Here is a 12709-nt window from a genome sequence, read left to right on the forward strand (position 1 = left end):
TGACAGCCTATGGGAATCCTTGGGGCAAACGTCAGCTCTGAGCAGCAAGAGCCACAAAGGGTTAACAGGGTTCTTCCCTGAAGGGCACCAGAAAGTCAAGCAAGCAATTCTTGACCTTTCAGAAGCTATTATGGGGAAAACATAAAGAAACAATTCTCTAGGCTTAATGAAGGAACGCTGTGAAAAGTGTAATGGGCTATTTGTGCAACATCTCAAAAGCATCATGTAATTTGGCCCAATTGGCAGCCTATTCTCCAGTGTGGCCAAGCAGGGTGTGTTGCTACTTAGGCCCAAAGTGCCTTGGCAAAGCCAGGCCCCACCTCCAGCCCTGCTCTAAAGCCCGGGGTGTCCATGATTTAATTTTCAAGGCTTAAGTATCAGCCGCTGTAATGAGATGTGGCACAGGTTCACTTATTTTCCCCAAGTGCAAAAAAAACCATGTTTTATATTTCAAAACGCGAGCCCTGTTTTGGTTGGATCCCCCTCCCCACAAGTCTGGAGCTCTTTTTCTCTTTTAATAACATTTTCAGGCAATTAGTTCATCACGCTGATGCGGCTCTTCATGATGGCGGTGGGAGTGGGGGCTGGCGGAAGACCGAGGTGGGAAAGTACTTCATTATTTTTAAAAATGGTTATTGGCCGCACTCGGTTCCCATATTTCACTCCTGATTTCATAAGGGCGTTTAGTATGCAGGGTCTGTGCAAAGCACCATCAGCTGCCGCATTAGCACAATGGCTCTTCTTGGAGCCATAACAGTCCACTATGGAAATGATCCGTGGATTATGTAAGTTTATAAGGTCGGATACACTTACAAACAAAGATTTTTTTTTACCCTTTTTCATTATTTATTCCTCATTAGGCTCCCCCACCTTTTTTTCTCTCTTTATTGTGAATGCAAACCACACACTCATTGGCAGTAGCGGGGGACGGGAAACACCCCCAAGTAGTTTTAACTAAAGCTCAGAGAAGCATAAGGATGCAATGGTTACAGTTAACACTGGCTATACGTGCGCTTCTGTACATACTCTGAGTGCTCTTCCAAAGACGTGACGGAGCATGTGACATCCAAGGCCAAGGCTCTCTATTTTATCCATTCCTGTGTGTTTCTGGAGAGGGCTATCATAGGACATCCATGGGGTTGTTCTGTTCACAGTGAGTGATCTGAATTTATTACAGGTTCTCAGTGTTCCCAAACAGGAGCACAAGTGGGGGGTCAACAGTGACAAGATGTGAAATATTTTAATCAAGTTTCTATAAAACTGAAAAGCTCGATCTCATGATGGCAGACAGGAAAAAAAAATGTCTTCAGCGAAAGGCTGGGATGGGAGCCCACATTTGAGAAAGGCATTTACAAAAGCAGCAACAAAAATGAATCTAATGACAACAGAGACATGCCCAGGACAGCTGTCACTGCTCAGATTTGATTGGATGATATTTTACTAGCGTACAGCCTTGCCCTTCACTTCTGACACCAGGCAATATATCGTTTCCTTAGGAATGGGATAGTCAAGTGCAAGGTGTCTTGGACATCTCTGGGAACGTATCCATCAACAGCTGAGCATTCATCATCTCTCCCTTCCAAGACACAGAAACTGATGGCCAAAAAAGAAACCCATAACCAGGACAGACATGGAGGGGAGGCAATTCGTGGATGAGACACCTCACTAGGTTTCAGACAGACAGAGGAAAGTGGGGGATGACGGTGGATGAAGGCAGCTGCAATGAATGTATGCATCGGGAGGAAGGACATACCACAGAACCTGTGTGGACAGAGTCTCTTTGGAAGTCAGCCTCATCTCTTTCTTCCTGTGTTAGGGTTTCTATTGCTGTGAAGAGACACCGTGACCATGGCGACTCGTATAAAGGAAAACATTTAACTGGGGCTGGCTTACAGGTTCAGAGGTTTTAGCCCATTATTGCCACAGTGGGAATCATAGCAGCATGTAGGCAGACATGGTGCAGGAGAAGGAGTTAAGAGTTCTAAGTAAGTCTAGATTGGCAGGCAGCAGGAACAGAAAGATACTGGGCCTGGCTTAAGCTTCTGCAACCTCAAAGTCTACCCCCAGTGACATACTTCCTCCAACAAAACCACACCTCCAAATAGTGCCACTCCCTCTAAGTCTATGGGGGCCATTGTTATTCAAACCACCACCTCCCTGTCCCAGTCCTACCCCAAACATTGCAGCACTATGTTGATGGGAGACAGGGGCTCCCATGCTACCTTTCCCATTCCCCAACAAGCCAAGATAGAGTCCACCCTTTGTTTTTTGAGACAAGGTCTCACTGTGTAGCTCTGGCTGTCCTGGAACTATGTAAACCATGGTGGCCTTGAACTGGAGGAGATCCACCTGGTCTACCTTCCAAGTGCTGGGATTAAAAGTGTGTGCACCAACTCTTCTTGTTGCTATGGCAAAACCCATGACAGAAACAACTTCAACAAGGCAGTGTAGTCCACAGGGTCAGTCCATCTTGACGGGGAAGTCACTGCAGCAAAGACATGAGGTAGCTGTTCACACTGTAACCACAGTCCAGAGGCAGAGAGGTGAGAACGCTGACTCTCACACTTTCTCCTTCCCACAAGTCCAGGATCCCAGCCCATGGGATGCTACCATCAGCACTTAGCATGCACCAAGGGTGGCTGAGATCAGGGATAAAAAAAGACGATTCCAAGATTGTCATTACTGAAGATAGTGATGCGGAACACAGTGGGCGTGAGGTGAGGAAACTGTGTTTTCCATCAGGAAAACGTTCCACCATCACCTACTAGATACAGGACAGATCTGCCACTCTAACTTTTCTGATAAAAACAGGAGCCTGGAGAAAAGTCACTGCCCAGCCCTCAGCTGGGAGAAGACCCCTCACCCCACAGACTTTCCAAAGTAAGAATTTCACCACAACTCTCTCAGAGTCTTTTCTCCCAGCAGCCATTGCAAGCTTTGGAGACTGAAATGAGCCCCTGCTGGACTTTTCTCTGGAGAAAACTTTTTTGTCTAGTGAGTCAGGAAGAAAATGTCAGAGCAGGACAGTGTAATCGAAGGTTTTAGCCATAAACAGTCTTATCCAACCCTGCAATGAACATCTGAAGGGGCACATCTGAAATCATAATATTAAGCTGGTCTTTCTCTCTCTCTGGTATTACGATTATTTTGGTTTGACACTCATATCGATGACAACAAACACGCATATATTTATACTTCCACCTGAGACAAACAACCACAAATTGCAATACAAACCCTTATTGTAAAGGCTGTGAAGTCTCTACCTTTGTCATCTCAGAGAATCAGTTCTATCTGGGGTCCCCACCCCACCCTCCACAGATACACAAATTTCAAGGTGTCCTTGTTGGGTCACTACGAGCAATGGCTGCTTCATTGATTCGCATTGCAGCAAATTTCTTGAGTACTTGCTATAAGTCTGGCATAGTAGTTGGTGCTAGGAGATGAGGGACATTCCGGACCCTGAGTAGATACAGAGACAACTCTAAGAGCCTGTGAGATTTAGTAGATGCAGAAAGAAGCCTCTGGAGCTTCCCCTTATCTGACTAAGCACAGAAACTTCTGGAAATGAGGCTGTCATACATCCTGTCTTTAGGGCAGCATCTCTTCCAGGAAGGAGACTTTGAGTACAACTGACATAAATCCCTCTTCAGGGAGATGACAGTAGCCAAGGAGATGGTAGAAAGGCTAGGCTGCTTCGTCTGCATGAGCAAACATCACCACAGACCTTTTCTTGACTTGTTCTTCTGAAAGTCCATTCATCCAGCAGAGAAACTCACTTGCTCTCCCCAGGGAAGACTTTTCTCCCCCATCCGCCCTTTCCCCTTATTGTAAAGGCTATACAGTCTCTACGTTCATCATCTCAGAGAATCAGTTCTTTCTGGGGTCCCCACCCTCTACAGATACACACATTTCAAGGTGTCTTTCCTTTGACTAATCTATGTATCACCAATGGAATTTCGAAGCTCTCAAGTACTGAACCCAAGGAACTAGAATAAAAGTTTTTCTTTCCCAAAGGATGAGGACAAGCCAAAGTCTCACTCTTGGGAGAACTATTAGAGAATGCACTCCGAAAGAAAGAATACGTGGATAAATACTTAGAGGTTGGAATTTCTGACACAGACCAGTCAAATGAATCAATACAAACCACTACCAACCCAGTGATCCCCAAGATGAGCGCACCACTGGTGCCATGTAGGCATATGCAGGTGGGTGGGATTTGTTCCCCACCCATTAAAGCCTCAAAAGGTAGGAAAAGCTTGAAAGTCAAGCAAAGCCAACGTTTAATTCAAAGAGGACCATTTTATTAGAATATAAACTAAAATTTCAGGGCAGGCAAGATGTAAGCCAGGCCTCCCAAGTCAAGCAGGAATGGAGGGCCGTGGTGCGGCAAAGGCAACGTGCGGTGATGGTGGTGGTGAGGTTGAAGAAAGAGCGAAACCCAACCTGTTAGGGAAGCCTAAAAGGTTAGAGAAATCAGCATGTGTCACAAAACTAGATAGAAGGAAGTAATTCGTAAAAGCAGGCAGACCACAGAGCCTGTCCTCTGTAACATTGCAGTAAGGGGCGGGGAAGCCCGTGAGGGAAAGTAGGGTATCTCATTAGTGGGATGGCTGCTACACCCATCTCTTCAGCATGGTCTAATGTGAGCCTGCCTTCCTAGGAGCGGTTCCACCTTTCCTGAGGGGTGATTGATGGCCCCAACTGGACTAATTCCCAGATTAATTCATTTGTATTTTGAGTAGCATGGGATGCTAGGTCTCTCTACTCACGCCCGACATTTTGTCTTGATCAGAAGGAGCTAGTTTTACCTTAAGCAAGTCTTGACTGTTTCTGCATCACTGCTCATCAGTACAGGTGCCTGTTCTGATTGGTTAGCTCCTATGTAGTTCGGTATCCAGAGCATCCTCCTGCCTTGAAACCTCGTCCAAACAGGTGACACTTAAGGCAGTGTCCAAAAGCACAGGGAAGAGCCAACGTGGAGGAAATAGAAAGAAGAGCATTCCAGGCGGAACTAGGAGGTTGCCCGTTCAGGGTAGAGGGCCACTCTATGCGACATGGCAGTGTCTGCCCCACAGGACTGCAGAACGAATGAGCAACTCCACTAGCACCCATGGTCCATACTTGTGTGTTCGGGATGTGGGACATAAGGTTTTCAGGCTGATAAGGGAGATAGTTACAGGCTTCAAATAGAAAGTAGAATCTCCCCAACCCTTAGTGATTGGTGAGGGGAAGAATCCTGGATGTCTGAACACAGGTGAATGTGTGGATGAAGCTGAATCCCAAAGCAGAAAATTAAAAAAACAAGGCATTCAGTAGCTTGCGGGATATGGTCCCCAAACAGATCTGACACCCAATTGTGTATTAGCTTTCCCTTCTATAGGATGTATACATAAAGATAGGGTCAAACATTCATTTTTAGACTCAAGAGAACATTAGAATGGTCTCGTCATTTGTCTTACTTAATTTCTGTTACTATAAAAAACCTTGACATCAATAACTTACAGAAGAAAAAGTTGTGTTGTTGCTGTTTTCTTTTTTCTTTTTGTTTTGTTTTGTTTTTTGGAGACAGGGTTTCTCTGTGTAACCCTGGCTGTCCTGGAACTCACTCTGTAGACCAGGCTGGCCTCGAACTCACAGTAATCTTTCTGGCTCTGCCTCTCAAGTGCTGGGATTAAAGGTGTGCACCACTATGCCTGACTAGAAAGGTTTCTTTTAGCTCAGAGTTCAGGTGCAGTCTTTTATGGCCGGGAAGTAAAGGCTGCAGGAGCCTGAAGCAGCTGTCACTCTGTCCACGGCCAGCGGCAGAGAGCAATGAATGCTTGCGTGCTAGGACTCAACTTCTTCCTCCATTTTACCAGTTCAGGCTCCCGTGCCCAGGGAATGGTCCCACGTCCACAATAACAATGAGTCTATCCACATGGACTAAAGTAATCAACATAATCCTCCACTCTTCCAGGTGAGTCTAGAAACTGTCACGTTGACAACACTAACCTTCATGCTTCAGTCATCACGTGCACACTGTCCTGACATCACAGAGGACATCCCTAATGCCCCAGGCCCCCGAGTTACAGAGAGGACTGACTGCCTTAAAGCAACGTTTACAGTGTCAAAGGGAAAAGCATCCCAAGCTACATGACTCTCATATTCCTAGAATTCTGTCTGGCATTGTTTGCTGTGGACTTGGATTTAATTTTTCTAAAGAGAGTGAATTTTATGTCATCCTCGAGGAAATGCGGTATTTAAGGTTAACCTTATTACAGGAGGGTTCCTGGAAAGACATAATAGAAAGCAACAGTTGGTAGAACAGAGCTGGAGGTCACTGTAATTAAGAAAGGAAAGACTAAACGGAATGCAAACAATCCTATTTCACACTAAACAATTCAACGCGGGGAATCGTTTGAACTGAACGACTCAAGGGCAGATTACCTCCTCAGATGGGCAGGCACAGCCCCCTCTGACTTCCAGCGTAGACACTGATGCATAGCTAGCAACAGTCTGGGGCCTGCGGGCTGCTGAAATAAATTGTGTGAGTCAATTTAAAATGCAGCCAGATGTTTTAGACTCTGAAAATAAAAAGACATGGGATGGGGTGGGTGAAAGCCACAGGTGGCCCTCAGAGCAGAACACTGGCCCAGGAAGCTTTTAACTGTCAGGTGTAGCTGGTTAATGTGACTTCTCATATCTTGCTATTTAGTACCTTCTTAAGAACAGGTTCACTTCCTGTCATCTCAATTACCTGCTAAGAACTGCCGTCCAAGCATACTAACTCGGGAACTCTACATACAAGCAATCTACAGACAGTGACTTGCAAAGCCTTCTAGATGAAGTCTTACCCTGACCTTCCTTCTCTCTTGGGTTAGGGCCATCTTTGTGTAGAGTGGATTTGAGCAGTATATTCTACTCAGCTACGAATCGCTTGGCTTCCATCTTATTTTTCAGATCAACCACCTTGGCACCACAAGGCTTGTATGCTATTTCAGAAACCCAGCATTGCAAAGGCCCCAAGTTTACCAAATTCAAGAGCGGTAGTGCTGGTAACTCGGATCTGAAAGAAAGATACCATAATGTTTATCGTAGATCCGTGTACCTACAAAGAATGAAATTCTACCATAGGGAAAAGATTATGTAGAAAGTGTTGGCTACTGTTTTAGGTGCCAGACATCTAGGAAGGGTGTGTTAGAGAAGAATAGTGTCCTCCATTAAAAAAAGAAGGGCAAGCATTTTTGGAAGGCCCTTCAATTTTAAACAACTCTAATAAAAATAAAAATCGAGTGACCTGAATCTGGACTCTACATAGCTCAAATGCTGGCTAAAGAGAGAATACAACCTATGTGCCTATAAGATCAAACAAGGGCAGACATTTGGGAGATAACTGTGAAAAAGAAAAAAAAAGGGGGGGCTGCCTATAGACTGGAAGTTTTATGGAATTTTAGGCTAATATTATTGTATTTAATATGTTCCAAATAGATAACTGTTGATACTTAATGACAAAAAGAGAGTACCTATGCTGTGGAATCATTCTTTTGTACACTGTTAGGATTTGTCACTCCGATAAGTTTAATAAAGAACTAAATGGCCAATAGCTAGGCAGGCAGAGGTTAGATGGGATTTGTCGGGTACGGGTGGGAGGGCAAAACTGCCAGCCAGACATAGAGGAACTAAGAGATGAACCTGCTGTGCCATGTGGTAGAGTGTAGATAAGAAATACACATCAATTTAAGTTGTAAGAGCTAGTTACTAATAAGCCTAAGCTAGTAGCCAAGTAATTATAATTAATAAGTCTCCATCTCAGTATTTGAGAGTCAGCTGGTGGGACAGTGATGAATGGCAGCACAGAAAACCCTGCTTATAAATGGCGCCCAACACAGAGCCCATATTTTCAAGTGGGGCCTTAGAAAGCTAAAAAAAAAAAAAGTAAAAAAGAGAGAGAAACAGATTACAACTTCTTTAAGAGGCTCTGCCATACAGTAAGCTCTTGAGTAGCCAGTATTTAAGCAGAAATAAATACTTAAGTAAAAATGCCTACCACAGTGAGAAGCACCAATTTCTTAGAGCTGGTGGGGGGGGGGATCGAATGCATTTTCTGGTCCCACACCTTTAACCAGCCTGTAAGCTGAAGTCTAGGCTCTTACAGACCCAAGAATGGGATGGAGCCAGCCACCAAAGCCATGGCAGAGGATCCAGTGGTAGCTTAGTAGTTTATGATTTTGCTCATGCAAACAGAAAAGGCTAGAGATACGCAGTCAAGCAGGTTTAGACACAATAAAAAAGAAACCTCTAAAAAGGTTCCAGTGTATTTAAAAATGTGTGTGGGCTTAAGAAAGAAAAGAAAATGGGCATAGACACTCATAGAAAAAATCAAATAGTTTATAAATCATAAAAAAGAATAAGCTACACAGAGACAGGAAATATACATTGAGTCTGGACCCTGTATGGTATCATGTTGTCTTTAAATTTTTAATTGCTGCTGAATGGATGATAGCTGCAAAGAGACATTGAATTATGGAAGCTGATGTAGCAAAGCAACCTATGTATTTCAAAAAATATCTTGACTTCAAAATGGAGATCAAAAGGTGTGTTGCTTTGTGAAAGATGCTAAGCTTTTTCTCCCACAGAAAATGAAAATCTTGGATTCATTCAAGGTTGAAGATGATCATGTTTGATGAAGGAAGACCCCTGAAAGTCTTGGAAATAAACATAAAAAATAAACTTAGAAAAACTACAACACATGTAACACATATTTTACCTACTCATAAATAAACAAAAAAATCTTTGACTTGTGTACAGCCCAACCACAGTCTGTATTTGTATTAATGAAGGTATGTATATTACCTTTGAAAGTTTATGTATTTTAAGAGCAAGGGTATCAAACACAAATAAAAAGGAATGGCCCAGCTGATCCAACATCTCAGGCCATGTCTGTTGCAGCTTCCTCGGAGTTCTGGATTTAGAACAGTTTCAAGGCTGCTGGTTGAGATGGTTCAGTCTCACAGACTATGCCAGTCAAGACTTAATCATTATCCTAATTTTCTCAAGGTTCCCTCACAGGTTTCGTACTCCCAAACAACAAGAAGCAGTCTAGAGAAAATGACACCCACATTCCCAAAAGATGGGTTATAGGTATTTATCATCATTGGGGTTTGGTGTGGTACAAGTTGTTATTGATCATGGTCCCCCCCTCCCACCCAAAAAAGCTAAATGAAAGAGTTAGATTCAAGAATCTCTTTCTGAAGAAAAAGGGGAAGGGAGAATATTAAAATGATTAAAAAAGGGTAGATTATTGAGTCTACTTTAAAAGGGGGGAATATAGAAATTATAGAAAAAAAGGTAGATTGTGAATTTACTTTAATCCAAAAAGCAACCATTAATCTCAAAATATTTTATATTGGTATGAATTTTTGTTTATTGTTAGAAATTTAAAGTAATTTTTGTTATTCTGTATGTATGTTTCTACTCTTGTTTAGGGTATTGTGATTATACAGCTCATTTAAAATGTAACACATAATTAAGAAATACAGGTTAGTAGTTAGTCATCTATAATAATCAAATGTGTAGTCATATTAGGTATATTTTCAAGGTCAAACAGATATATTTAGATAGGTGATTTCAAAGACCTATAGAAAATAGCACATAAAATGCTTTGACATAATGCTTTTTCTTGACAATAAGATGCATCTGCTCCTGGCAGCACCAATTTACTTCAGATAAGATGATGGGCATTGAAGCAACTTCATATGGAGTTTTCTTTCTTTGTGGCAAAAGCTAGCCACTGGGCAAATAAACTACCCTTGCCTCAATTGCTTACAGTATACTGCCCAAACTGGGTCAGGAAAAAAAAAGAAAGTGACTGCCAAACTTTGGCAATAGAAAGAAAGTTCTTCAATATTCCCTCCTTCTCAAAAATGTCTGTCAGATATACTAGGCCTGTAGAATATTAGAGGAACTTTGGTGACTGTCCAGGTAACCGAATGTCCCTGTCATTAGGTAATATTATATACTTTTGGGGTCTTTGATGGTGTTAAAGACTAAATAACTAGACTTAAAGTTTTCTTTAGTTATGATAAAAGGTATATTAGGTATAAAACTTTAGACTCACAAAGATAAGATTCATAATAATGCATTTTTTTCTAATTTTGTCAAATACAAATAAACTGGGTATTGTAACTATAATTCTTATTGATAACTGTTTTTATTATATGTAGCTTTACTATTTAAAGTTAAAGACTTCCTTTTTAATTAGATAAAAAGGAGAAATGCTTTGGGATAATCCTTTTGTACAATGTGAAAATCTGTCACCCTGATTAGTTTAATAAAGAGCTAAATGGCCAATAGCTAGGCAGATAGAGGTTAGGCAAGACTAGAGGGTGATGGGGGGAAGCATGTAGTTCATGAAGGAAGTCAGAGTTGCCAGCCAGACATGGAGGAAGCAAGAGATAAACATGCTGTACTGTAAAAAGGTACCACCATGTGGTAGAGTGTAGATAAGAACAATTCATTAATTTAAGTTGTAAGAGCTAGTTAGTAACAAGTCTATTCTAGCAGCCAAGCATTTATGATTAATAATAAGTCTCTGTGTAGCTATTTGAAAAGTGACGAGCAGGACAGAGCTGAATGGCAGGACAGAAAACCTCACCTACATACCTATCAATGACAATAAAGGCTAGGGATATGTGTACTTGCCTGGCATGCATGAGGCTCTAGGTTTGTATTCAATTTTAGAAGATGTAAAAAAGATGATTAAGTAGGAGTGGTGATTTACTAAAAATGATGGCTAGTGCCTATAATCCTACATTCTGGAAGTTGAAGCATGAGAAATACCTCAATTTCAAGGCCATACCTATAGCTAGTATCAAACCATTTGGGACTGTATAGCAATGGATTGTCCCAAAGAGCAAAAGAGGGTGAGATAGTTTGTAGCTATTTACAAAAAGGTACTGAAGAAAATATTTAAGAATTTGAAGAACCATCAATGAAAAGCAGTTAGCTAAACATCATCTACACCTGTGCTCATTTTTAAATGAAAGAAACTTTTTTTTTACATTGGTTTGTTTGCTGAGGGACAGAAAGGACATGTGTCATACTCATACTATAATTAAGAATTCTGTACTTCGTTTTGCCTTTTTTCCTATGCATTTTCTACATTAAACACATATAAAATGTAACTGTTGCAGAATATTTAGCTAAGTAAAGATGCGTTTCATTTTTTGCTGCAGAATATTATTTTAGCTGTGTAAAGATGTGTTGCATTTGTGTCTGCTGCCTCTGTTAACAATGTAAAGATGTGCTACTTATTATCTTTATGCTGCCTTTTTAATTATATAATGATGTGTTGCTGTTTCACTTTGACTGCCTAAGGCACCTGATTGGTCTAAGAAAGAGTTGAATGGCCAACAGCAAGGCAGGATAAGAATAGGTGGGGCTAGTGGGCAGAGAGAATAATTAGGATAAGGAAGAAGAGAATGAGGGAAAAAGAAAGGTCTATACCCAGCACCAGAAGCCAGGCAGCTGCCACTCAGCCAACATGAGAATCAGTGAAAGTAAGATATACAGAAGAAAAGAAAGGTAAAAAGCCCCAAGGCAAAACATAGATGAAGAGAGACAGGTTAAGTTATAAGAGTTAGCAAGAAATGAGCCTAAGATAAGGCTGAGCATTTACACGAATATTAAGTCTCCATATCATGATTTGGGAGCTGGTTGGTTGTCCAAAAGAAAAAGCCTGATACATTTAACCAAAAAATATAAAAGTATTAAAATGGGGGCTTTTAAAAGACAGTGTGAATATGGTTCAAAATGGGAATGCAGGCATGGACTGGGAGAAGGTAGTGCTGGAGCTGGTCTGTGAGGGGGGAGAAAAGAAGAGAGGCTGGGGAGATGGTTCAGCTGGTAAAGTGCCTGACATACAATCATAAGGAACTAAGGTCAATCCTCAGCAGGTATATTAAAGCCAATCATGATTAAATGCATATAACCCAGTATTGAAAGAAGCATAAGAATTTCTGAAGCTTAGAGGCCAGTCAGCCTAATTGAATCTATGAGCTCAGATAAGGGAAAGACCCTGTCACAAAAAATAAGGTGGAGAGAAATTCAAGAAAGATATACAATGCTGACTTCTGTCCCACCCCACAGACCCAAACAAGTACACACAACACATAACCAATATACCATGCACATTGAAGACCCCTATGCACACACACAAAATGAAATATACCAGAAATCTAGCATTTATCTCTGTCATGAGAGTCTTATTCTGCCCTTTGAGTAGCCTGACTTCACAAAAACAAGTATATGTGGCCCTCAGCAGCTGTGGGTTCAAACAACTGCCAACAGGAAAAAAGGTGTGTATGTATAAATCCATTTTTGTGAATTTCTGTTCACTTTCCACAGCTAATGTGTAGAGGACAGAAGACAACTTCAGATGTCCATTATCACCTTCCACCTTATTGAAGACAGATTCTATTAGTTGTTTCTCTGTGTCAATTTTCATGAGAGAGATTGATCTGTAATTCTCTGTCTTAGTTGCATCTTTATGTGGTTTTGGGTATAAGGATAGGTGTAGTTTTGTTAAAAGAGTTTGGCAATGTTTCTTCTGTTTCTATTGTGTGGAACAATTTGAGGAGTATTGGTATTAGTTCTTCTTTGAAATTCTGGTAGAATACTGTGCTGAAATGATCTGGCCCTGAGTTTGAATTCATGGGTACAGGAGATCACT

The sequence above is a fragment of the Alexandromys fortis genome, unplaced genomic scaffold (genome assembly GCF_014885135.2).
Source record: "Alexandromys fortis isolate MF-2015 unplaced genomic scaffold, M_Fortis_MF-2015_v1.1 scaffold_123, whole genome shotgun sequence".
Classification (NCBI taxonomy): Eukaryota; Metazoa; Chordata; class Mammalia; order Rodentia; family Cricetidae; genus Alexandromys; species Alexandromys fortis.